Source organism: Danio rerio, chromosome 24, assembly GCF_049306965.1.
Source record: "Danio rerio strain Tuebingen ecotype United States chromosome 24, GRCz12tu, whole genome shotgun sequence".
NCBI classification, from domain to species: Eukaryota; Metazoa; Chordata; class Actinopteri; order Cypriniformes; family Danionidae; genus Danio; species Danio rerio.
In genome coordinates, this window is record NC_133199.1 from 38233818 (window position 1) to 38245818 (window position 12001).

The 12001-nt window shown below is 34.9% G+C and overlaps 2 protein-coding genes across 2 annotated transcripts in view; both read right to left on the bottom strand.

Moving 5' to 3' along the window:
- Nucleotides 1-10173, bottom strand: part of asic1c (acid-sensing (proton-gated) ion channel 1c) — a 215793-nt gene extending 205620 nt beyond the window's left edge. Inside the window, exons 1-2 of the mRNA XM_073940211.1 lie at nt 9981-10173; nt 9819-9869 (exon numbers count right to left, since the gene is read on the bottom strand). The gene's annotated coding sequence lies outside the window, so the exon portion shown is untranslated. The remainder of the gene's footprint in view (nt 1-9818; nt 9870-9980) is intronic.
- The window catches only part of agap3 (ArfGAP with GTPase domain, ankyrin repeat and PH domain 3), a 985397-nt gene that overhangs the window by 555844 nt on the left and 417552 nt on the right, over nt 1-12001 (bottom strand). The gene's annotated exons all lie outside the window — the stretch shown is intronic.

Sequence of the window (12001 nt, forward strand, 5' to 3'; positions counted from 1 at the left end):
CTGACCAATAAAGACTCTTATTCATTTTTTCCAGTGATTTAAACTGTTAAAAATAATTATACCTGTAAATCAGCATTTTATTTTTTCAGGAATAATTATGCTTTTTTTTGTTAACAAAACAGAGGCTGAAAAACCTATATAACGAAACATATCAAGAGTTTAATTATGCTTTGAATTGCATTAAGAGACCTTGATCTTTCCTCCAACAATGTTTAACCATGAAATGGTTAAATCACCAAATAAAACAAGTGACTTATTCACATTTTTTATTGGTTAAAGTTATATATTGTCTGTGTTGGTGTTATAGATTCCAGTATAAAAACCTTGTAATAAATTGCCAGCACATTTTCTTTTATTTTTCAGACTCATTTATCTATCTATTATTTCATACTATACTATCTCTATACTTATACATTATTAGACTAAACTACAAAAATGTCAATAAAAGTCTCTTTGTTCATTTTTTTGCATCTTGAATTTTCAATATAAAAAGTCGACAGAGCAGAGATCAACATCCCAATATGATCAACATCCCATAATGCATAATACCATAATGCAATTCACAACCGTAAATATCACACAAAAACAAAAACACCACACAAAAGCTATTAACAAATATTCTTATAGTGCCCAGAAGACAACCAATAGCAAGTAATTTAGTGTAACAACAGCTTTAAAAAAAAAAAAAAAATTTCAGTCATTATATTATTATATTACATTATATTATATAGTAAGAATCACTTGATGACGTATTGAAAGACTCAAGGATCATGGTGCTGAAACAAAATACTCACTAATTCTAAATTGCTATTATAAAATTTTATAATTGCTAGGTTTTACCTATTTGTCAACATGTTTTTTATCATTTAAAATAAGAAAAATGTCCACTGCAAAAAAATAAATAAATAAATAAAAATAAATAAATAAATGAATAAATATCTCTGTATTTTAACAAATTACTAGTTTTAGGATTCATGTTTTGTTTTGTCCACTCATTTATGCTTTTGAATTCCAGTGTGGGACTTGATGTTTCCTCCAATGCCTTTTGATGTTGAAAAGTAAAAAAAAAAAAAAAAAAAAAAAAAAAAAAAAGTACTTCTTTTGACCTTTTTAATTGTTTGAAGTGATATATTGTCTGGATTGGTGTATAGTAAATAATTGTACAAAAACTGCAAATTAATTCTTTATCTGCTGTTTTATGGACTTCTTTCTAAAAAGATGCTTTCTTTTACAATATATATATATATATATATATATATATATATATATATATATATATATATATATATATATATATATATATATATATATATATATATTCCCTTCTGTTTGATTTTATTATTATTAACAATAATATTATTATTATTATTATTATTTCATGTCTGTATTTTTGTGTATATATGTGGAATTTTACCTTATTATTTATATACTTAATGTATAATTATGTTTATGTTTAATGGATCATTATTTAACCTAAAAAAAGTGTTTTTATTGAACTTGTTAGATATGAAACATGCAATACAGCGGTTTCCTTTTTTTTTTTTTACACAACAAACCAAACTTGTCACACACATCTACATTTACGTTCTATAAACATTTATAACATTAAAATAAAAAACAAACAAATAATATTATCCAAAAGGAATTACGAGAAGAAAGAAATAACAGAAAATTTATACTACTATAAAATAACTGAAAGGTTATGTGATCTAAAACAGGTTTCCAAGTGAGATCAGTAAACCCTCTTACAGTACTGTACAGCTTTTTTCAGGTCAAGCGGTGTAAAAAGCCCATAAGCCATTGCTTAAAGGTTGGAAAGGATTTTCCCCTTCCATTTGATCAATATTAACCGTCTAGCCAAGCAAATTTTGACATTTTCACGATTTTATTTCTGAAACAGAACCTTTGCTTGCATTTAATACACTCTTTATGTAAATAAAAATATTTTAACAAAATTTATTTGATGTGGACACCAAAATGAGACCTCTTCTAATTGACCCTCATACTTTGATTCATATCACAGTCCATTAACATTTGCCCAACAGTGATTAGAATCAGGGGCATAATGAGGATCTTCACCCATCTGCTGAAAACAGATAATGGCTATAAAAGTAAATAATGTGGCACTTTACTCAAAGCCCCTGGGAAATATGTAATTACATTAATGGAATAGTTCATGTCATTATTTATTCTACATATTTACTCATACGTGATTCCAGATATTGTGTATTCTTATTTATTTATTTATTTATTAAATGAAACTAAAATGAAGATAAGCTATGGAAGTATGGATGGATGGACGTATGGATGGATGAATGGACACACATTCAAAATATTATTAAATACTAGTATAATAATAGGGTGTGTGATACTGACAAAAAAAAAATATGTTTCACTGCTAATTTCAAACAAGTTTATCAAAAATTGGTCGATTCAATCAGAAAAGAAACAGTGAATTTCTGAGATGCACAAATATACTGCAAAAAACAAAACTGTCTTACGAGTAACACTATTAACTTCTTCGACTGACTGGATAAAAACCAATATCAAAAAGAATTCAGAAAAAAAATAGGTGTGATATCCCCAAACTACTGAATTTCAATTCTATATTTTCAAATGCTAAAAACAACAAAAACCTATGCAGGGATTTTTGTTTCCCTTTCATAACTTGAATTCTAATTCAAGCAGCTTTTGGACAAGTATTTGGATGCACCGAATTTTTTGCCTGCAGAAAATAAATTAATGAATTAATTTATAAATTTTTAATTCGTCTTAGTCCCTTATTTATCAGGTGGTCGCCAAAGCACAATGAACCAAACTATTCCAGCATATGTTTTATGCAGCCAATGCATTTCAGGCCGCAACCCATTACTGAGAAACATCCACACACATATACACAGTTCTCACACACACACACACAGATGAATTGAATAAACTAAAGTATGTGTCTTTGGACTGTTGGGGAAACCGGAGCACCAGGAGAAAACCCACGCCAACACTTGAACACTTGAAGCGAGTAAACCAATTGCCTTAAAAAGCAACAAGTTGACTTTACAAATATAATGTAATCTATTGTAACTTGAAACTGTTAAGTTCCTTAAAGGGCCAGGACACCCCCTATTTTCGGTTCAGGTCTACCTCAGAATTTTTTTCAAAAGATGCATCATAATGGGCGTGGAGCTCCGTGAGCAAAATGACAGAAGTGGGCGTGGCCAGCAGGGGAGAAGGAGGGGAGCAAACAACTGTTGTCAGTCGGCTCACAAAATGAGACACAAACCGTGAGGAGATGCACGAGTTTATAGTTTACAAAAGTTAAAATGCAAAGAAATAAACAGCAATTTAATGCCCTGCTACAAATGTTATTCATAATTTCATATAAAGATAACTACAATTTAGATCATTATAAAGATAATCGTGTTCATATAAACACTATAAATGATAAATGAATATAAATATTCTCCCTCAATCCCAGGTCTGAATGCAGACTCTCTTGCTCTGTCTACTTTAACCATTAGTCTTGTTGGCAATCTGGAGGATTTAGGCAAACACAGCAGCACGGCGATGTGTCTAAATGTGAACAAACTCCTGATAAAAGACAACGTTTGCCATTCTCCAATTCTCATACTGCTCTCACGACAAAAATGCTTGCTGCACACAAACAGCTTTGCTGTGTCGGCTCTGACAGAATCGCGGGAAAAAACATGCAACAAATCCCGTGGATCATGTAAACAAACACATACGTCCCTTCATGAACAGCTAAATACTGCATGCCATGGGTCCGTGTCTCACAGCTTGGCACTGGCAGGTCTGTGTCTTGCCTTCGGAAAGCACGAGCAGTCATGAATAATTAAGAATAATAATGAGAAACCGACGCGTCATCACTCCACTTGAAGTTTTGCGCTACATCGCCGATTTTTTTCCTCAAAAATCATTTTAAACCCAGAAGCTGAAATTAGCTGACAAAAGCTCAAAATTATTCCGTTTTCCCACAATTAAAGCTGACAGGCGTCAACATTGTCTAACTGATGCTCAACACACACAAATCTATTAAAATCTCAAAAAAAAAAAAAGTACTTAAGGGTTTCGTGAACTTGTAATGAAGCACCAAATATGAAATATTGTGATAATTACAGTAATTATTTTAAAACAGACGTGCTAAAACACTCTGACAGTGTAAAAAGGGATTAGTTGACTTTAAAAAAAGTAAGTACAATTTGCATACTTATATAACATAACAATTAAGTCAACTTAACAGTTCCAAGTTACAATGGGTTTACTTACATTATTCATGTAAAAGTCAACTTGTTGCTTTCAAGGCAATTGGTTTCCTAGCTAAGTAACTAATCGCTTTTTACAGTGTACACTGTAAAACCCAACAGTCAGCTTTATCAGAAGAAATGTGTGTAGTTAACTCAATTTACTGAAAGTTAATTCTACTCATTTGAAAAGCGTTTTGAACTCTTTAAGGCAAGGAGTTAAATCTCATTACTTCAATTTAAATGGTGTAAGTTCACAGTACTCATATTCACCTTATTCTTCGCCGACAAGCGTGCGCAGCCATTTGAATCTTTTTGGCTCGAGACTTCCGGTCTCATTCATTTCCATTAATTTTTAGGCATTAAAAACTGCTCGTTTCGCTGTTTGATATTGCAAACTGATATTTCTTTATTATATTATTCTACTTGGTCTATATAGTCATGCAAACATTTGTTTGTAGAGCAAGTAGTTTAACCGTTTAACCGTTTTCTGCCGTTTATTATTCCTTGTCATTTCTCCCATAGGCAACTGAATTTGAAGTTCTAAAAAAAAATCTCAAAAACAGGCGCACTTCCGCATTTCAGAATAAGGTCAATAGATTAGTTTATCTCAAATTGTTTGATGCAATCAGTTTCCACAAACGGCTTGAGTTACCTAAACTTTTTGGGTTTTACAGTATATTTACATTGAAAATGTAAAAAATTCGAAATAAGTGCACTTTAAATACCCGTTTCTTGCACTTCTTCACCTGTGAAAAAAAAGTTGTAAAATTAAAAAAGGTGGAATATTGAGCACATGCACTCAATGTAGAGGTTGGATTATTTCATTATGGATTGTTCAAGCAAACTTCTCCCACACCTGATGGTGGATGCAGCTGTACTCAAGACAGTAAATTTGGTAATTTGGTGCTTTATTTCAATAGTTTAGCAACCAAAAAATGTTGCCTGGGAAATGCTTTGAATTTCCGTTTAGTATATAAAAGTTAGTGTTCCAATTGGAACAACATTCAACTCCCCTAACCTGATTTCACCAAGTACCGTAGAACATGTTCCTGGATCAATATCCATGTTGATCTGGAACAACATTCCGATCGGCCAATCAGAATTAAGGTATAGGTTTAGGCTTTTCATTAGGTTTATGCATTTCTACACGAGTGTTATCTACAGGGGCGGACTGGCCATCTGGCAATTCTGGCAAATGCCAGAAGGGCCGGACCATTTTTTAAATGTGGGCCGGTATGCAATCTTTTTATTTTATTTTTTTTTATATGTATTGTTTTTACATGCAGGCAGCTTTAATTTCTTGCAAGATGTAAATATGATGATGATGATGATGATGATGATGATGACGATAAAAGTAATAATAATAATAATAAAGCTCGTTTCGAGATGGGCCGACCCAATCAGAGGTTACACGGACGCAACTAAAATCTGGCAAGAATGTAAGTAAGTGCAACACAAGCTAATTGTCAGAGATGGGCCGTAAAAAAGGAAAGGTGGGGCCGAAAAACTCAGAGAAAGCAAAAAAAATAAAAAATCAGATACTGCCAAATGCATAAAATTAACTAAAATGGTCTCGAAAGGGGGCAACGCAGTGGGTAGCACTGTCGCCTCACAGCAAGAAGGTCGATGGTTCAAGCCTCGGCAGGGTAAGTTGGTGTTTCTGTGTGAATGTTGCATGTTTGCGTGGGTTTCCTCCCGGTTTCCCTCACAAGTCCAAACACGTACTATACGTGAATTGGGTAGACCTAATTGTCTGTAGTGCATGTGTGTGAATGTGTGTGTATAGGGGTTTCCCGGAGATGGGTTGCAGCTTAGAGGGCATCCACTGCATAAAACATATGCTGGATAAGTTGGCGGTTCATTTTACTGTGGAATGAAATGACCATGTATAAATTTGTTATAAATGGGTTGTTTTTGTTCCAGTCATATACATTAAATGTTTAAATATTAAAATATATTACAGATTTAATATTACATATTACATTAAATATTCAAATATATTACAGACGGTACTGCTTATATTATTTCACCATCTGTACACCAATATAAGTAGTGAATGTGCGTGTCAGTGGATGGGGCTGTGTCGGTGTGGTAATGTGGGCTGGTGTGGCTACAGTGCCAGGGCTGATTTTTAGTCTCAGTCGCCCCTGGTTCTCTAACTATTATTCACCTCTTATTTGGTGAATAATTGACAGTTATGGTTGGGTTTAGGGGTAGCGAATAGGTATGGATTATATTTTCAAACAAAAGAGTTCTGTAGATGTTAATCCAGCATCATACTTGGCAAAATCATGATGTGCTATATATGTTAGTGTTCCAATTGACACTAAATTCCGTTGGGTGTACAAGTGCATAGTGTGTCATTTGAGACAACTATAGATATTGCATAAACATGAATATTGTACCACGTAATCACATTCTTTAGGTTGGGTCTCGGTTTAAAGAACGTCTGCTTTAAACGGATGAAGGCCTAAATGAAAAAGGATAAAAGCACCTTTCTTGAGAGTGCCGAGAAGCTTTAAACCTGAGGGAACACATCAGTCCTGTCATTAAATGAAGTTGTCAGATCGAAGAGACTGTGAAATTGAAAATACCAAAAGGTCTTGTCCAGTAACCAAAATGTGAAATTGAACAAGCGAGAACACCCTGCAGCACACAAACACTGGTCACAAGCTGGAAAACAGAAAACATTTAAACAATCGGTTTAAACCAACAGACAGACGAAGGATAAACAAGTATTGAAACAAATGTGCTATTAAAATTGAAGTGAATTATAAACAGCAAGATAGTTTTTTTAATTTTAAAATGTTCTATAAACAGGTCTTTACTCAGCAAATATTTTGTCTTATCTGCTTATGAAGCGCTGACTTAAGTCAAGCAATTCACACTGCAATATTATCATTGACTGAGCTGGATGACCTTTCAGAGCGCACGACTGGCCAAACATATGAGTCACTTCATAATGATATACACAACGCTCATAGATGAAGGTATACAAAACAAGAAAGCAAAATGACTGTTTATGGTCTATCAGACATGCCAGCGGCAGCAGGTCTTTTTCTAGACGAGGAAAGACCTTTTAGATCCACCATCTGTGGGTAAAGTGGGTCATAGTGCAATTTTATTATTTAAAAACTGTTTTCGATTTAAACTCCCACATGGTCACATTTCTAAATAGATTTATTAAATACTAATTTACCCAACAATGTAGCACCAAAGAAGTCTTGAATCGTTAAAGTGATTTGTTCTTAACTGCTGAATCTTTCAGTAAGAATGGGAGGGGTGTTTTTTTTTGAGCGGGTCAACGAATCTTCAAGATATTAGTCGAAATATGTTGATTAACACAGCATTAAAGTACAGAAGTCTTTTGTGAGTGACTGAATCATTGAACTGTTTCCAAATTAGTATTAGTAATTATGATTTTTATTATTATTATAAAAGAATGTATGTTGTGTGTTTGTTTTCTGTTTTGCTCTTTTCCGTTGTGTACTCTGTCCTGTACTAGGTGTGCAACCATTGGTCAAGAAGGCTATCAATCATCATTATGATGCCACTTGGCACACTGATCAGGAGCTGGGTTCTGTTCTTACACAAGCTGTTCATACACAAATTGTACTAAAGAGATCTAAAAAGTTCATATCAATAAATTTTATATATAGTATATACTGACGTCATTTATCTCATATGTGCTCTGTCACCATAGCTTACTAGGCGAGTGTGAGTATTTACAAGGCTCCAACTAAAAGTAGAAACTGTGCACAATATCACCACGTGTGTTTGCTGGATCAGTTTTTCACAGACATTTACAGCAGAAGGCCCTATTTCACTGCGATTGAGAGAATAAAAGTACTCCATTTTTTCTCTCTCTCTTGCTCTCACTTACTCGCTGTGGGCCCATTTGACCTGCTGGCTTGACTTTTCCTTCCCTCTCGGCTGTTTTACAGCGATATTTCTAGATACAAACACGAGCGCTTGTCTGCAGAGTTTTCTCCACCGTGTTTATCATGGATCAGCTGTGATCGCGGTTGCCGTCTGGCGCTTATCAGTATAAATCTGTGAAGAGCGCAGCGCACAAGAACCAATCGCAGCCGTTTTTGTTGAGGGTGTGACCAATCAAAGGGGTGTAAGAGAACTTGGTAGACAAGGATCAGAAAGCGAGCAGGATATTTATATTTGTTTATATTAATTGCTATAAATGGTACAGTTTATATATATATATATATATATATATATATCAATCTGTTTGTATTAAATGACAAAATTGCATTACAAATAGTATATAAGTATAAACATATTCATACATTTTAATACAAGACATCTGCTTGAAGAAAATATAAAACTGTGTATGGAAAGCACCGTGATGCACCAAGATATCGAATTGAACCTAATCAATGGCATGATAATCGTAACCGAACCGCGAGACCAGTATAGGTTCACAGCTTTAGCGGGGTGCCACACCAAAATTCATCCCGCCATGGCTACATTACAGCATCTCATTCAAAACATTAAGTTGTTGTTTTTTTTAATAGTGGGTTATAAATCGCACCAAAATATATTAAAAGCTAAGTGAATTATAACAGTGCAAACGTTTCTGTAATCGTAATAGTTCTGTGCGTTATTTGTTTAACCCTTTAAAGTGACATGCTGGCTGGCTGACTGACTGACAGGTGCGTGATTCATCAGGTTATAGCAAACACAAATGTAGCTTTCAGTTAAGATGAACACAGTTTATATAATCATACTTTATCTATAGATAAAGGTCTATGGTTTTTGCTTGTAATAACTTTATCCTGCTAAAGTTTATGGCTGTTTCAATTTACTTCAGGGCGCATTAATGTCGCTCTGTATGTCTATTGGAGACATTCAGAAATATTCCTAGCAAATCTAATAAATGTCGGAGACATACCCGTTACATAAACGTGTTAAATCGCACTTCAGCAGCGTCTATTTGAACGCACACAAGAAAACCTGCACTCGAGCAGCGTATATTTGAGGGCGTGTGCAAGAAGTTTAGTGCACAAACAGAAGAAATCAGCGCAAGCAGAGATATGTATGCCCATATAACATAAATGCGATCTCGATTCGTAATACTGCACTCACGAAATTAGTCATTTGAATAACGCCATAGGTAGTTGATGGATCTGTGTAAAAAGCTGCCGCCACAGCTGGAATAAAATCCTACGGGAAACACTGGATCATCTAATTATATCTAAACATATTAGCAGCACAATTGGAGAATTTTTGTAAAAAAAAATAAAATGTTTATTTAAATTTAGATATAAATATAAATAATAAATAAATAATATATCAATTTAAATATATCAATATAAATATCCATGTAAAGAATAAGTTTTTATAGTTTTGTTTCTGTGTGTGTAACACATATACATAAAACATATTTAGAAATAAAAACACAAGCATAAGCATCTACAAGGCATGTGGCTAAGATCCCAGACTAACAATTCTGCACTACCAAAAAAAAAAAAAAAAAAAAAAAAAAAAACGTCTCTGACATGCTAAAATGTCTCAGGCAGAATAAAACGTTTGCAGCAGACTTACAAGAAGCAGCAGCGCTCCCTTGTGTCGGTTCCAAGACTTCACCACAAAACCCTGTCAATGAAGAAAAAACACTATTTCAAGTAACAAATGTTCAAGTCAACTAAGTAATAATAGCAAGCGTAGAAAGTAGTTTACTTCCAAATTAAACGCAATTTATTTTACCTGACAAATTACCTCATTATCAGAATTAAGTCCCTCACAATGCAATGATCTGAAGAATTTACTTCAACCATTGTTCTAAAAACAAAAAAATCTAACCCATATACTAACTATAGCACTTAATCGACAACACTCGCATATACAAAAAAAACACACACTACAATACAACTCAATTATTTACTAAGTGGTAGGCTCTTCTGAAAATTGTCAATGCAGCATGGATATTAGCTTCTCTCGTAATTGGCTGTGCTGTGATGGGTATCTGCAGGTGCAGCTCTTTAACGTAATTGGCAGATTATGCTGGAAGCTAATTAACTGAAGGCGTGACAAGTAATTTGCATCTTTTTACCAGCTGAACCCTGTCAGGTCTTCTCTGGCCAGGTGTTTTATGAACTTCACAACAGAAGGGCCTTTTACTGTAGATCTGGCGCACACATGGCTGAATCTACAGAAAATAACAATAGTTATTATGACTCTAGAATCATGACAATAAGAAGAATCTGCTAATTTCTTTAATATTTGTGCAGAACTTTGTGAAAAATATCAATAAAAAAATGTGGATTTAAGCAGAAATATTTTTGAGTGTAAACTAAAAAGGTTCATTTAAAGTCGGCATGAAATTTAAATTTACTCTTCTTATTTTTTATGTGAATATAGTAGTGCTGCTGGTTATAATCGATGTGTCTGTGCACTTCATTATTTTGTAAACATTCATTTGGCCTCATAACCTTTACTCAAAAACCCTAACATTCCCACAACCCTTGAAACAACTTTTGTTTACTTCTCAGGCCTTTAGGACAAGGCAATTAGTCATTTAGGATAGAGCTATCAAACATTTAGGAAGGACTATCAGACATTTGGGGGTTTGGGGGGGGGGTCTTTCTTTAAGAAATTTAGGGTGGAGCTATTATTCCTTTAGGGAGGAGCTATTAGATATTTAGGGTGGGAGTATCAATTATTTAAGGCAGGGCTATCAGACATTTAGGGTGGGGCTATCAGTCCTTAGGTGGAGCTATCAAACATTTAGGGCAGGAGTATAAGTCATTTAAGCTGATGCTATCAGTCCTCTAGGATGGATCAGTTAGACATTTAGAGTGGGATTATCTGTTTCCGTTCTGACGCATTCGCGTGCGTATGAACGGAAGTCTATGGGAGGAAAAGCCCAGTGTGACTGCAGCTTTAGAGTGGAGCTATCAGACATTTAGGGCAGGAGTATCAGTCATTTAAGGCAGGGCTATCAGACATTTAGGGTGGGGCTATCAGTCATTTAAGGTGGAGATTTCAGATATTTAGGGCAGGAGTATCAGTCATTTAAAGCAGGGCTATCAGACATTTAAGCTGACGCTATTAGTCCTTAAGGGTGGAGCTATCAAACATTTAGGGCGGGGCTATCAGCCCTTTAGGGTGGGGCTATCAAACATTTAGGGCAGGACTATCAGTCATTTGGGGCGAGGATATCAGACATTTAGGGCAGGGCTATCAGACATCTAGGGCGGGGCTAAAAGTAATTAAGGGCAGGGCTGTCAGTCATTTAGGGCAAGTGTATCAGACATTTAGAGTGGGTCTATCAGGGCTTTAGGGCAGGGCTGTCAGGCATTTAGGGGAGGTGTATCAGACATTTAGGGTGGGTCTATCAGGGCTTTAGGGCAGGGCTGTCAGGCATTTAGGGGAGGTGTATCAGACATTTAGGGTGGGTCTATCAGGGCTTTAGGGCAGGGCTGTCAGGCATTTAGGGGAGGTGTATCAGACATTTAGGGTGGGTCTATCAGGGCTTTAGGGCAGGGCTGTCAGGAATTTAGGGTGGGGCTATTAGCGCATTTCTGCCCCAGTTTCTGCCCCCCATTCCTCCATTTGTAAGTCTTCCTCCATTTTTTGTTTCCTACACCTACATCTTCCAAAGTTCCAATCTGCCTTTTTTTTCTTTATTTTTTTAACTGTTTGACCAAGTCGATGTACATCACAATAGCAGAAAACAACAGCAATCTTAACTGTGGTTTCATGTCAACTTTAATGTTCACAATGCT